Below are 14,951 nucleotides of genomic sequence, written 5' to 3'. Positions count from 1 at the left end.
TCTTGGGTGCATTGTGCGCGATAAGAGCACTCACGTCACGCCACTTTTCTGAGGTCAGAAAACCTTCGGGGAGGGCTGACCCGCAGCTGGGGTCCGCAGGGCGGAGGGGGGCACTGGCCGCGTGCGGCTGGGTGGACCGCGCCGCCGGACAGAAGTCGCGGCCTTGGCAGACGGACACAGAGACCGTCAGGAAGAGGGAGTCCCGGCCCCCCGATTCCACGTCTCCCCCGTGGGGACGCCGCGATGCAGGGGAGCCCCCTGAATCAGGTCCGAAGTGCAGGGTCCGGCTTGCCCGCGGTGGCTTCAGCCTGAGCCTCCCGCGCAGCACGGCCGCGGGGCTCCCAGTGGTGAAGGCCACCTGCTCTTGTGCGAAGAGCCACCTTGGGAGGTAGAGGAGTCATGACGGGGACATGACTCCCTTATTTTTACCCACCAGGCATAATTGAGGAATAGAGGTGACACGAAAAGAGGGAAAAGTGGGGTTTTGGCGTTCCTAAAAATCATTAAATGGAATGTGGAGCACGTTTGATTATAATCTCCAAGTGTAAGATCATGCGAGGGGGGGTAGAAGGCTTTAAATATGAATGCGAGATGACAATAACGCTGGTCATAAAGAGGGATAACGGGAATGCTCTCTAAACATTATAAAGGATACAATATTAAAGAAAAGACCGTTCACTAGGCCAATACAAGGCGCAGGCACTCTATATTTGGGTGAGGTGTTTCCTCGTGCTAAACAGGAAAACAGAGTCCCGTCAGACTTAGTCCAAGAAGAAAACCGTGGAAGGGAGACTTACATGGGTTGAAGCCAACAGTGTTACATTGTTTGAGTGTATGTCCCATGTTCCTTCTAACTTTTTTGTTAATCTGGAACTAATCCTGATAATATGGGAATAAATCCCAAAGAGATGAAGGAGATTGTTCAAGAGAACTGAGCCATGTTTACTAAGTTCCTAGCTTTAGATAAATTAACACTGTCAGGGTATGTCAGGAGTCCTACTTCCCGTGCCTGCCTGCTGGACGTTTCCATACAAACGTCTTAGAAGAGTCTCATGTTCAACCAGTAGAAATAGTTCTTCTTCCATCCCCAAATTTGTTCCTCCTTTTTAAACCTTGGTTCTCTTATTTCGCATGACTTTCCTAGTTCTGCATGTTGGAACTCAGAGTCAGCTCATTAAATGATGAGTCTCTCTATCCAATCACTTGTCAGATGTTGCTGGCAAACTTTCATTCTTTCTTTATCTCCTAGGTTCATTCCAATCCCACTCAAGTAATTCTCATTCAGACCAAATTATATTAGTGCGAGAATGGCATACTGAGTGTGGAAAGTGATCTGGGAAACGTAAGAATGAATGATATACTGTTTAGGGTATGAATGATATTGTGGCTTAGTCTCTTTCCTGCCTGTCCATCATAGCCACCTCCTTTCTGGCTTCCTCTCACCCATTCTTGCTCAGTGTAATTTAGCCTAAAGACAGGCACCAGTTAAAGTTCAAAAATAAATCTAGTTATACCACATCCTAGCTAATAACCTTCAAATGACCATCTCTTATATTACTAAAATTCCATATGAATGAATACAGAGTGCGGTAGTGGTTCTCAAGCTATATGTCTGCTTCTCTCAATTGGAAGTGTGTATGGGAATGAATGCAGAGAATGAAATCACCCTCCCTTGGAAAAAAAATCTCTGAGCTGTCTACTTAATTTATGTGAAGGGTGACAAGAAAGGAGAAGCTTTACAAAACTCAGGCTAACTCAGGCTAACATCCTAGTTTATGAATTTGGACAAACACTTCTTTTTCTAACACTTTAAGGGACTATGATTCTAAAAGTTTTACTGAAGAAAGTGAGATTATAACCTTCAAAAATTAATTATGCATTCATTTAATAGGAATTTTAATGCCCACTTGTCTTTTGAGAATTCTACATAAAGCAGAGAGAAAATAAAATAGAAAATTTCTGTATTATAGCCTAAACTATAAAAAAGAATAAGGACTTAAGTGGCTTCCTACCTAGCATTCCTAAAAGTTCTTTTAAACTTACAATTAAATTATCATTTTATAAATTAAAATACTTTAAAGAATTTAATGATATTAGATTTGGTTACTTCCAGTAATTATCTTTTCTTTTGTTTTTTTTTTTATTGCATAGGCAGGCACTGGGAGTCAAACCACGGTCTCCAGCATGGCAGGCGAGAACTCTGCCACTGAGTCACTGTCGCACTGCTTCATCAATTATCTTTTAACTTTACTAAATTTAAGGAACAAGAGAAGAGGAGTTCTATAGTAAGGGACACCCAAGTAAAGTCTTCAAGGAATATTATCGTCCCTTAAGAATAGGTATGTCTCCTCTAAGCAGGACTCAGTTAGGATATTTCCAATTACTTCGACTTATTAGATTTAATAATTTCACTTGCAACAGGATGAGACAGTTAAAATGTCATTTCACAGATAAAAAATGAAGGCACATAGAATTGAAATAATTTTCCTAGGGACACAGTGCTATTAAGAACTGGAGCTGGACTTTAAGCCTCAGGTTTTTTTGGCCATATTGTACATTCCTGCATCTTTCCATTTTGCACCAGTCTTCCAATCAGTATTTCTACTAGACTATTCGTCACTGCAAATATTCCACATCCAATCACAGAAGTACTCAAGGGTGAGTTAAATTTTAGCCTCCGAGTGCTGAATGGGGTAATGGTGGCGTAGGACTGTGTTGATTTATCGCCTTCAGTCTTCCCTCTTGGCTTGTTTCACAGGACTTAAATGCTCCCTCCGCAAACACCTCACTGTCCTGTTATCGCCACCCTTTCTAAGGCTTCCTTACACGTGTTACACATTCATCCAGGCTCATTTATTTTTCCTTACTCCTATTTGTCTGCATAATCTCTCTTTCATGTGACTTTCTTTTTCTCCTAACAACATGTGATTCCTTGTGTTTCCATTCTACAGTTTTCTGTTCCGCTATTGCCTTGCTTACTACATTGGTGTTTTATTTTCTGTTTCTAGTGATCATGTAAAGAATCCTTTGAAAACCTCTATGTTTAGAAGGAAAACATTTTATTCCTTACCTATGATTCAGAATTTTTCCAGAGTTATCTGTATCTGCTTTCCAGAATTGATGTAAAGTTACTAACATATAAACAACAAATAGTTTGTGCCAAATGTACTTTGTCCTTGCAAAAGAAACCATAAAGGTCATAACTCTAACTCCAAATCAGCTACATTACTTCTGAAGGTGTATGACACTTTTTATTTTGAAGAACTACTCAGCAAGACTTGATTATTCAAAAATTATGACTCTCAGGAAAGTGTTCAGCATTCCTACAGTCTTCAGTGGTTACTACTTTCTGTATTTTTCAAATTTCAAAGAAATTATATGGATAAAATTTTTCTAAAAATGAGGAAATATGTTTGGGCCATCAAATAATATCTATTCTCGTATCTTTATGGGTAACAACTGAAGGAAGCGATAAAAGAGCTAGCAATTGAACTGATTTAAACACTCAAGTTTAAGAAATCTGGCTACTTCCAAATTATTCTTGATTATCAATAGTAAAGTCTTAAGTGTATTCCAGCAATTGAAAACAGAATATTATTTAATGTATTTTTATTATTTTCCAATCATTGCTAGCAAATGTAAAGCAAATAAATTATATCGTGAATAGTTAGGTCCATGATCTTACATCAGAAAGGACAGATGCAAATCCGTGGACAGCAGAAATCTGAAAAGCCAATTTACCACCTTGGCATTTCTGTCCAACAGCCATTGAACTACTTATATAACTTCATTTTGATCAGAAGATGGTTTAAATTTGAGGAAGAAAAATGTCACCTGTGCTTAGTTTCCAGAGAATTCTATTTGTGTGTGCAGATGTTAGGATAGGAATTAGAGTGTCTGGTGGAATTTTATTGCTGTTTAGACACAATCTTTGTGCAGCTGATCCTCATAATAGATGTCACAGGGAAGTCGTAGAGCAGCGAGATCTGTTTCTCTGATTGTCACAGTCACTCTAGTCTTTTCACTTTAGGTGTCAAGCAGCACCAAATAGGAGACGTCAGCTGGTGGAACTGTGCAGGGCAGGAAGGGGTGCCTGCTCCAAGTGGCTGGAAGCTAGCAGGTAAACCAGATTATTTTGGCTGGTGATCAGGCCTAGATGGGTCTGCTCTGACAGGTCGTTGTGGACAGGCATGCACAGAGGAGGTGTGAAATTCAACCAGCCAAGGGAAGCAGAAATCAAATGCCCATGGAAGGCACTGGTAGCCTAATGGTTCCTGCCCATTCAAAGGCTCGCATCAGAGAATGAGCATTCAGCAGGGCATCGAGTATATTATTATTATTATTATACAATAAATGAGTTAAATAAATAAAGTCACTTTATGGATAATGACATGCTCTCGATCATATCACATAACTTCATTATTTCATGTAATACTTACAACCACCCAAGGAAAATAGTCTTCCTATATTATAGAAAGTAATGGAAAATCAGAACAGGAATGGAGGTTGACACTTCGCTAGAAGATTCTGAGACAGAAACGTCTTTTTTGTTTCGTGCTCATCGCTAGAATCAAGTGTATCCCTAAACTCACTCATGAAGCTTCGGGACACTGATGGTTCAGCAAACCATACAGCTCCACCCTTGTACTTTGTTTCAGTTCCCACGCACAATAGAGGTGCTGTCTCCCTCTCCCTACATTTGAGTATGCTCTCATGGATCCAATAGGGCAGAAAAATTACATGCAAATCCTAGAATATCGAGGTTGCGGAAAGAACTTTCTGTTCACACACTAGGCAAACTGGACTCCATATGACTAGATTCTGAAAAGAAAAATGGTGCTTTCAACCAGTATTTGTCAATTCAGACTAGTGTCGGTACATATTTATGTATATGACATTTTGTGTGAAATAAGAAAAATAAATATAAGCGTTTTTTTTAATTAAGGAAAATTTATTAAGTTTAAATAATTGGTATTTAGTTTCAGTTAATGCCTTTCTTACACTTTTAAGAAAGAAGTGATTGTCCTTTCTTTTATAAATAGTAGTAAAATAGTAATAATAGACAAATGCTAAATATTTTTAATAGTACAAACTATGTCAGGTACTGTTATTAGCTATTTATAAGTATTATCCCTTGTGCTACATGGATTGAAAAATGAACATAAATTTTTCATTGTTTTTCCCACTAAAATGTGGAGTTTCTATCTGTTTCCTCTTACTGGAGATAGCTCATGACTTGCTATAACTAACAGCGTACAGCAGAGATAGCATTTTGCTACTTCCTAGGGTCAGCCTTAAGAGGTTTTTAATAGGTTCTGTGCTGTCCCCCTTGGCACACTGTTTGCCTCCAGGTAGGAAAACCCAGCAGCCCTCTGAAATGGCCATATGGAGAGATCCAAAGCACCCAGACACCACCAGGTATCTGAGCTAGATTGTCTTGGACTATTCACCCCCAGCGAAATGTCCAGATGACTGCAAATTCAGGCAGGAACCCAGAAGAAACCAGCAGAAGACATACCCTGCTGAGCCCAGTCTGAGTTTGAGAATCCTGCGTAAACTGAAAGGTTGATATCTTAAGCCACTTATTTTGTGATTGGTTTCTTGGGCAGCAAGAGCCATCAGCTATCCTTCATTATCTATTATCTATTATGTGATTAATGATTATGACTTTATTTTATGTAATTATTATCCTCACTTCACAGATAAGGAAATTGAGGTTCAGAGGTATTATTAACTTGCCTAAGGTCATATAGTTAGCAAGGGATGTTCCTTAGATTCAGATGTAAGTGAAATGTTAGAATCTAGGACGGCAAGAAGGTAATTAATTTGTTTTTAAATCTTTGTACCTTTTAAAAATAAGTTGTCAATGTTACTTTACTCCTTTAGTATTTTAATACCTTTAAAAAATTTTGTTCTCACTCTGTGAAATAAAAACCCTTAGAAACTCTCTCAGATTAGTCAACATATGAGACATGAGTCAATCGTATTTGCTAAAGACTATAAATATGTCCATTGTTCAATGAATCCTACGATCTACATTTCCTGAAAGCCAAGACTGAGGAAAATTTTACATATAGGTACTTATTTAGGAAATGATCCCATAGAGTCGGAACTGAGGAATAAAACAGGGAAATAAGAAAATCACGTAAGGATGCGATTTCAGGGTAGCATTTGATGCCAACCCGTGAAAGTCTCCTGTCGGACCTCCAGAATGGTCTTATGAAAAGCAGGGCAGGACCTCCTACCGGGGGCAGAGAGGGGAAGAAGTTATCCTCATTGGTCGAGGGTGGCTCATGGATGTTAGTTCCCTGGGCTTCTGAGCAACACATTCATCCCAGGGCAAGAGGGCACTGCCATGAGCCCAGACGCTCGTAGGTACATCCATATAAAGCTGAACTAAGCCTGGTGGAGGCGGGACCAGGTGAACTTGATCTTATATACCTTCTTAAATATCCACGTTCTTTGGAAGATAGAAGAATATTGCTTCATACAAACTCTCAGTAAGGTTAAATGACCCCAGAGTGAATGTTCTAAACCCAAAATGAGGGCCATTAGCACCCAGAAGAACATGTAAGCACATTTCTTTATGACATCTGACTTCCACAGACCTGCTTCCTGCCCGAAGTCAAGCTAAGAGCAGCATTAGACTGCTTGTGGAATTGATCTTGCCTGAACTTTGGCCGGTTTGTCACGCCACCACCCTCCACTTTTGGCTTCAGAAAGCCAAGTCTAGTAACATATCCATGCAGTAAAATGCTGCAATTCTCTTAATGAGCTACCCTTGCATTTAGTTATATAAGGTCAAAGGAAAGTGCACTTTACCTTTGAGCCAAACCAACAACTCACCACAATGTCAGTGCAGAAGAAGCATTTTGAACTTAACATTAATTAGCATTTTAGTGGGCTGTAAAACTTGCTGAGTGTGTGAAGTACTTCATAATTATAGGCTATTATGGTCATATTCTGCAAAACTGAGGCAGAAAGAGCTCGAATAAAGCAAACTGCATTTACGATTGAATCTCAAGAACGTTCAATGCATTTTGTATCTTTGGCCATGTTTGAAATACTTAACTTTGTGAGTTTTATAAACTTTAAGAAATCCCAAATAATTGTGTAAGGCATACAAAGGTGAAAGTATAAATTAATCTTTAAAATTCATAGTAAGGTACATGAAACAAGGTTTCTCATCATCTGGCACTAGCTGGGTTTTCAGAAACCAATCTATTTCCTAGACCCATAGTATGGTACTGAAAGCACATTATTTAATAAAAGCGTATAGTTGCATTTATAGCAAAGTATAATACTTTATTTTCCCTTATTTGAAAGGGATTTGCAACTTTCCAATTCACAATGAACAGCTTTGCTGTAGCTAAATGTTGATCTTTAAATATCAATATACTGTATTCCTCAAGTGTTGCTTCCAGACAAATGCTGATTCACTTCCTTCTAGAAACATTTTGAATTGTGATCTAGTTCTCAGGAAGTTGATGGTAATTGGGGATGCCGAAGAGGAGTTAGTGGAATTTAAAGATTAACATATACCTAAGCGGATAGAGTTACTGAGTGATTAAAATGAGCTTCTGAGTACCTAAACCATCCTTGAAGTGTAAAATCTTATGTGAAATGCTTTGAAATTGAATGTTTTAAACTCTACTGAAGGATGCAACAGGGGTGCTCAAGTTCAAATCTATTTTACTGATGTTACTTTAATTTCTATTCTCCAGCTAAATAAGAAAAAGGATGGGGCACAATATTTACCCTCCTTTGCTTTTTAAGAAATTGCCCATGATGTAATATGAATGAAACGAGTATAGTTTTCCTCAAAATTACTGAATGACATTAATATGGAGTGATATAACAAAGTGTTCCTCATTTTGCAGAGAAACGTGAGAAACTTCTGTGACTGCATGAATATATGATTGTGTTAATTACTGACTCAGTCCAGGAACCTTTCAAATCGGAAAAATTCTCAATAATTCTTTAGTGGCTAAGCTTAGTTTATTATCAGCATCCATCTTGGTTTTGCAGTAGAAAAAAAATTGTTAAACAATGATGGAAAAGGAAAGTTAAATATCAAGAAATCACATGTGGTATACAGTTAAAATCCAAATATGATAGCTAACTTCTAAGCCCTGCCAATTATTCTTTTTGCCAAATTTCTGTTTGCTTTTGTTTGTTAATTGTTCCCAGTGGTACTAATTTTTTGACTTCCAAAATTTCTTTGCATGGCTTGAATGTTTTCACAGCTTTACTCTTGTTATTAAGATGTGATGGACAATATATGTTGATTGTGCTTTGATTCTACACTGAAATGAATGAGAGAAAATTCCTACCTGGAAGACTAGAGAAACTGTAAACAATTTCAATTTGGAATAGATTTCTCCTTGATAATCTCAAAGAATGTTCATGATTAAATTGGTAAAACACAAGTATTGTCAAGAAATAGTATTTTGTAGGCTATTTAGAAGCATTCAAATTATTACTGCTAATATATATATGTGTGTATATAAGATTTCCGTTACAAAATTATAACAAAGAACTAATGCTTTTCTAAATAACTTCTGAAATGACTGGAGCATCAGAACATCTGTAAAGGCCAGTGGACAGTGAGTGATAATGGCTGTAGATGTTGTATTATGACTATTTCCTTAAGAGCAATATTTTTCAAAGTCAATCATTTTTATAATATGTTGCTTCTTTCTGGATTGTAGCAATAATCATCTAGAATGCCTTACTGGTAGAGAATCTTGGGGATATGTTGTATGTAGAATTTTTAAAATACTGTCTCATTTTAGCTGGCTTTTATGGCAAAGAACCTCATCTAGTTGGCTTAAACAAACAAGAATTTATTGTATCGTGGTTCTGAAGACCATGAGTCCCAAAGCCAGGTGTTGGCAGGGTTATGCTTCCTTCCTCCTAAAAGGGAGAATCAGTTCCATGCCTCTCCCTGCCTCAGATGGGTGCTGGCAGTCAGTGGCGTTACTTGATTTGTGGTGGCACAGCTTAGTCCATGTCTCTGTCGAATGGTTGCCTCCCTTTCTGTCTCTGTCTCCCTGTGTCCGAATTTCCTCCCCTTATAAGAACATCGGTCATATTGTATTAGGGCGTACTCTAATTCAGATTGGACTCCTCTTAATTAGACCTGGGGGACAGGACTTGAACATATCTTTTGGGGGATACATTGCAACCCATAACAAGGAACCTTTAACTGGTGTTCTTAAGGTGGAAGGAGTCTGTTTCAAAGGCTGTCATAAATATGTGTATCACTGGCAAATTTTGGCTTTAAGACATATCCTTCAAAAGGATGTTTCGATGATTCCTATCCCTTTTTCAGACCCCAAATTTCTCAACGGGAGATACTCTTGTTTTTAGAGAGAGTTCAGTTTAAATTCAACCATGTAATTCATTTCGTTCTCATGATATTATTTCCTGCTAAAATTTTATTTTTAATTTGAAGTAGTATAGAAGGTAAAAAGTGAAAATTCCCTTTTAGTTAAGACTCTTTCAGAGTACACACAAATAGTAATTGAGGGTATATTCTTTCTAGATATTTTTCTCCAATGATTAATTTAGATATTTGGTTATGTGCTTTTTTTTTAAAGAATTCATATGGTATATACCATCTAAAACTTGCTATTTTACTCAACAATATATCATGGCTATATTTTTCCTCATCAGTTTGTATAAATCTGCCTCATCATTTTAATGCAGAATATGTTATTTGCCCATAGCATAACATATTTAACAAATCATCTGATAGGTATTTAGGAAATTTCCTTTTTTTAAACCACAACAAACAATATTGTTATGAACATATCTAAATGTTTATTTTTGCAAAACTGTGTAAATATTTGAGTAATGTTAATTCCTGGTTGTGAAATGGCTTCTATAATTTTAAAATGTTGATAGATACTTCAAAATGTCACAATAGTGAACATCTTTTCATATCTTTGCTTTTGTATTTCTTCTATGGATTGCATTCTCGTAATCTTTCTTGATTTTTATGCTTGAGAATGCCTGTTTTTCTTTTGTTTGATTAGACTTCTTTATCAGGTCCCATGACAACATTTTCCCCACTAGATCACTTCCTTCTTGAAACCCTGTCTTCTTTTTGCTTACAGGATACTTTCTCCTTACTGGGCTTGGCACTTCTCAGCCTAACTCAGGGCTCCTCAACAAAACCACCAAATGTTGATTTTCCTCATACTTGATTCTAGAACCTCATCTCTTCTATTTCTATACTCTTTCTAGTAGGTGGTCCCAAGTCTGTATTTTTAGGTCAGAACTCTCCTCTGAACTACAGGTGCCTGCTTCTAATTGCCTTCTTGACAGCTCTCTATGGCTATCTTACAGGTTTCTCAGATTTGGCATGTACATGCAAACACTTGATTCCACTCCCTAAACTTCATAAACTGTAATACCATCTACCAAGTTGCTCTAGTAAACTTATTTCTTCCTTTTTCATTGGCTGTTGTGTCATTTTCCCTGCTACGGAAACAAATACCGTACAATGGTTTAACAGTAGAAATGTGTTGGCTCATGGTTTCAGAGGCTCCAAGGTTTGCCTCATTGGTTGGTATCTTGTGTCTAGCAGGCAATCTTTGGGGCTCCTTGACTTTTCTAACACATGGTAATTTGTGATGATTTCTTTTCTTTTCCCTTTGGGGTTCTTTTGACTTTCAGTTTTTAGCTGTTCCCTGTAGCTCCCTCTGCTTATAAGGCTTCAGCTGTATTGCATTAAGGCCCATCCTCATTGGTTTGGGCCACAGTAATGATGTCTTCGAGGGCCTCCTCACAGAGGGTTCTTGCCCAGAGGACCTGGGCTCAGGATCTGAACATGCCTTTTGGGGGAGCGTGACTCATCTCATCAGTCATGATATTCAGTCTCTCAGTAAGTCTGTTCCTTCAATCTCTAAACTTTACTTTGAGCAATTACATTTGTTTCCAACTCTATCGCTTTAGGTGTGCTTCAAGCCACAATTAATTTCTTTTCAAAATAATCATTTAATATAAACAAAATATGCAAAATAATATACCTATTATATGCATAAAGCATCATTGAAAATACCTAAAATGAACATGCAGAAACTTATTATCCAACAAAAGAACTGAAGTATAAACCACACTTTGCCTCAGCCTCTTCACTCCTTACCCATCTTATGGTAATACTTTCCCTACAGAGATAACCACTGTTTTTCATCTCTTTATATTATTTTTGGTTTTTATATTTTGAGAAAAACTGATGGACTCTTTTAACTTTATATTGAGATAAATTTGCATCCAGTGAAATGCACAGGTGTTAAGTGAGCAGCTTAATGATTATTTTACATGGATGTCTATTCATGTGGTCCCTCACCCCCATAAAGACATGTAAAGTGTCCAACCCTTGATAGGTTTCTCTTGTGAATAACGCTTCTCCTTACTCCACGGTTGAGAAGAGAGAGCTGGTTTAGAATAGGGATCATGGAAGGGCCATGTACGCACATCTCTTACTGACCCTTCATTCAGTGACATCACGTGGGTGGCTTGACATTGGTCATTTTGGGAGTAATTACACCATGGAAATAAGCAAACCTTATATACCACATTCGCCCTGTTCCGACTCCCCAGAGACTGTGTTATTAAGCATCTACCTATAGGCTACTTTCTTGTAGACTCGTGCTGTTTGTGTGTAGAAATAGTCCATCCCTTTTTATCGCTGAGTTATAGTCCGTGACATGAATATTTACTTATCTAGTCCAGAGTTTCTCATCTGGGAGTGCATTCCCCCATCAGGGTACCTTTGTAATGCCAAGAGATATTTTTAATTGTCATGACTCTGGGGCTGCTACTGACCTCGAGAGGGTGGATGCCAGGGATACTGAGAAGCATCCTATAATGCACAGGGCAATTCCCACAGCAAATAATTAATTGATCCAAAATATCAATACTACCGCTTTTGAGAAACGTTTATCTACTCTTCTGTTGGTGGACATTTGGATTATTTTCTATTTTGGGCACCTAAGAAAGAAGTGGTTTGAACATTTGTACATCTCTTTTGGGGCTATCCATTAATACTTCTTGGGTAGAATAAAAACAGGATTGGAAACATTGTCATAGAGAGGTGACTGTCCAGTTTCAGAAGATACCAACAAAGGATGGCCAAAGTGGCTGTATCATTTCATAATTCCATCAGCAATGTATACCTGACTACTCTACATCTTCACCAACATTTGGAATTTTTGGTCTTTTGTTTCGTAGGTAAAATTTCCAGAGAATGCTAAGCTAATTTCTTAATGAGTAAAATTCAATGTAATTTGACAACTATCGCAATATAGACATTTCCATCTCCACTGAAAATATCCTTTTATTTCTTCAAATCAGTCTCAGCTTCTATAAACAGTAACTGTTCTGATTCTATTAACCTACATTAGTTTTACCAAATCTCAAAAATCATATAGTCGTTCAACCTGTGCTTTTCTTATATGTCTTGTGTCATCTGCTTAATAATGTTAATGCAATTCATCTCTGTGGTTGCAAGAATCAGCAGATCATTTTTTAAAGTAATATTCCTTTCTCTAAATATTCCAGAATTTGTTTGTTCATTTTCCTGTTAATTGGCATTTGGCAACCACTAATGAAGCTTCCAGTATATTTGATGTAATTATTTTAGTTTATATGTGTTTTCATCTTGGAGGGACAAACACGTCTGTGTGGAACTTGGAACGTAGGGTAGATGTTTGTTTAAATTGATAAGAAATAATCAGTTTTCCGAAAGGACTGTGCAGTTTTACTCTCATTCTAGCAATGTGTGGATGTTTAAGTTGGTCCATCGCCTTGCCAGTAGGTGAGGCTGACATTTAATTTTAACTATTCCGGTAGGTGTAATGTGGTATCTCATTTGTTTTTAATTTCATTTCATTGCTTAAAATTGTACAGCACATTTTTGTGCATTTATTCTCAATTGTAGTATTTTTTCTGTAGTAACTTTTCAAATTTGTTAGCCAAAATTTGTTTGGCTTTTTTTTTCACTTATTTTTTGGAGTTCCTCATTTATGTTGGATAAAAATATTTTGTCAGATGTGTGTATTGCAAAGGTTTCTTCTCAGTATGTGGCTTTTTTTTTTTTTCCAATTCATTAATGGTGACTTTTGATAACAGAAGTTTGTTTTGATGACATACAATTTATGGTTAGTGCTTTCAGTCATTTCTAAGAAAACTTTGTATACTGTAAAAGTCCAAAAGTATAAGAAAATGGAAGCTTTTATACACTTTTTTTTTGGCCTGTTGTGTGAAGTCAGGATCGAGTTGAATTTTTTCCTGCACTTATATCTGTTGAAGAGTTTCTTTCTTCACTGACTTGCTTCAGACTGCTTGCCAAAAATCTATTTAATTTATATATGTAGATTAATTTTGGGACCCTATTCTCTGTCCCTTTAATCTATGTATCTATCTTATGCCAATATCATATTGTCTTGAATCTCATATCATTAAGTTTTAAAAGCACATTGTAGTCAGGAATCTATGGTATTTTTCTGAATCATTTGGGAAGAGTTTATGGTGGCTGGAATGCCTATAATTCATTGAAATACACTTTATTTTTTAAATTTCAGCTCCAGTTTTTATCTGTAGGATGATGTAGGTCAGGGGAACCAAGGTGAATGTTTATTAATCATCATTATATATTATATTTCTAAGTATATATTTTAAATTTTACTATTTCTTTTCTCCATGTTGGGATTTAAAAAAAATTTCCAACATGCATCATTAGTATTGATGTTTATGTTTGATAATCACTATAAATATCAGATCTTGTAACATTCTTTCAATAAGTGCAAACTTAATAATGGTCTCAGGATATAAGTAAAGTTGCAGGCTGTCGTGACTTGCATTACTGAAAGAACAATCCATTCTTGTCTTAGAACTAACGCTCCATCTGGAACAAAATCAGGGCTACCTAATTTGCAAAGCTCAAAACATTATATTTTTAGAAGTGTATTACAATAGGAAGTAACAGAATGATTGCAATTTTATAGAAAGCTGCATGGGGAAGTTTTAGTTAAACTGGGTAGAAGAGGAGTGATTTAATGAAATAGCATGTTTTCCCAAAGAGTTCACTACACAAGGATCATGCTGAGAAAACTGCAGGCTCCCATCTTAGCTTGTGACTGTTCAATGAATCAAGGCTTATTCTTCTAACCATGTAACTAAAGTCATCCATATGACTTGGTGTTAATATTCAAAAGAAAGCAAAGATTTCCCTTAAAAAAAACAGAACCAAACTAAATATCAAAATTGGGTATAATATAAAATGGAATTTGTGCTGGTTTGAAAGGATGTATGGACCCTAGAAAAGCCATGTTTTAATCAAAATACCATTTTGTAATGGCAGAATAATCCCTATTCAATACTGTATGCTTGAATCTGTAAGTAGATAATTTCTCTGGAGATGTATCCCAATCAAGAATGGTTGTTAAACTGGATTAGGGGAGATGTGTCTCCACCCATTTGGGTGGAGCTTGATTAGTTTCTGAAGTCCTATAAAAGAAGAAAACATTTTGGAGGAAAAGAGATTCAGAGAGAACAGAGGATGCTGCAGCACTGCAAAGCAGAGAGTCCATCAGCCGGCTCTTTGGAGATGAAGAAGGAAAATGCCTCCTGGGGAGCTTCATGCAACCGGAAGCTAGGAGAGAAAGCTAGCAGATGATGCTGTGTTCACCAATGACCCTTCCAGATGAGAGAGGAACCCTGACTGTGTTCACCATGTGCCTTCTCACTTGAGAGAGAAACCCTGAACTTCCTCGGCCTTCTTGAACCAAGGTATCTTTCCCTGGATGCCATAGATTGGCCATTTCTATAGACTTGTTTTAATTGGGACATTTTCTTGGCCTTCAAACTGTAAACTAACAACTTATTAAATTCCCCCTTTTAAAAGCCACTCTGATTCTGGTATATTGTATTCTGGCAGCTAG

Source organism: Tamandua tetradactyla, chromosome 14 (assembly GCF_023851605.1).
Source record: "Tamandua tetradactyla isolate mTamTet1 chromosome 14, mTamTet1.pri, whole genome shotgun sequence".
Taxonomy (NCBI): Eukaryota; Metazoa; Chordata; class Mammalia; order Pilosa; family Myrmecophagidae; genus Tamandua; species Tamandua tetradactyla.
This window is presented reverse-complemented; position numbering follows the sequence as displayed.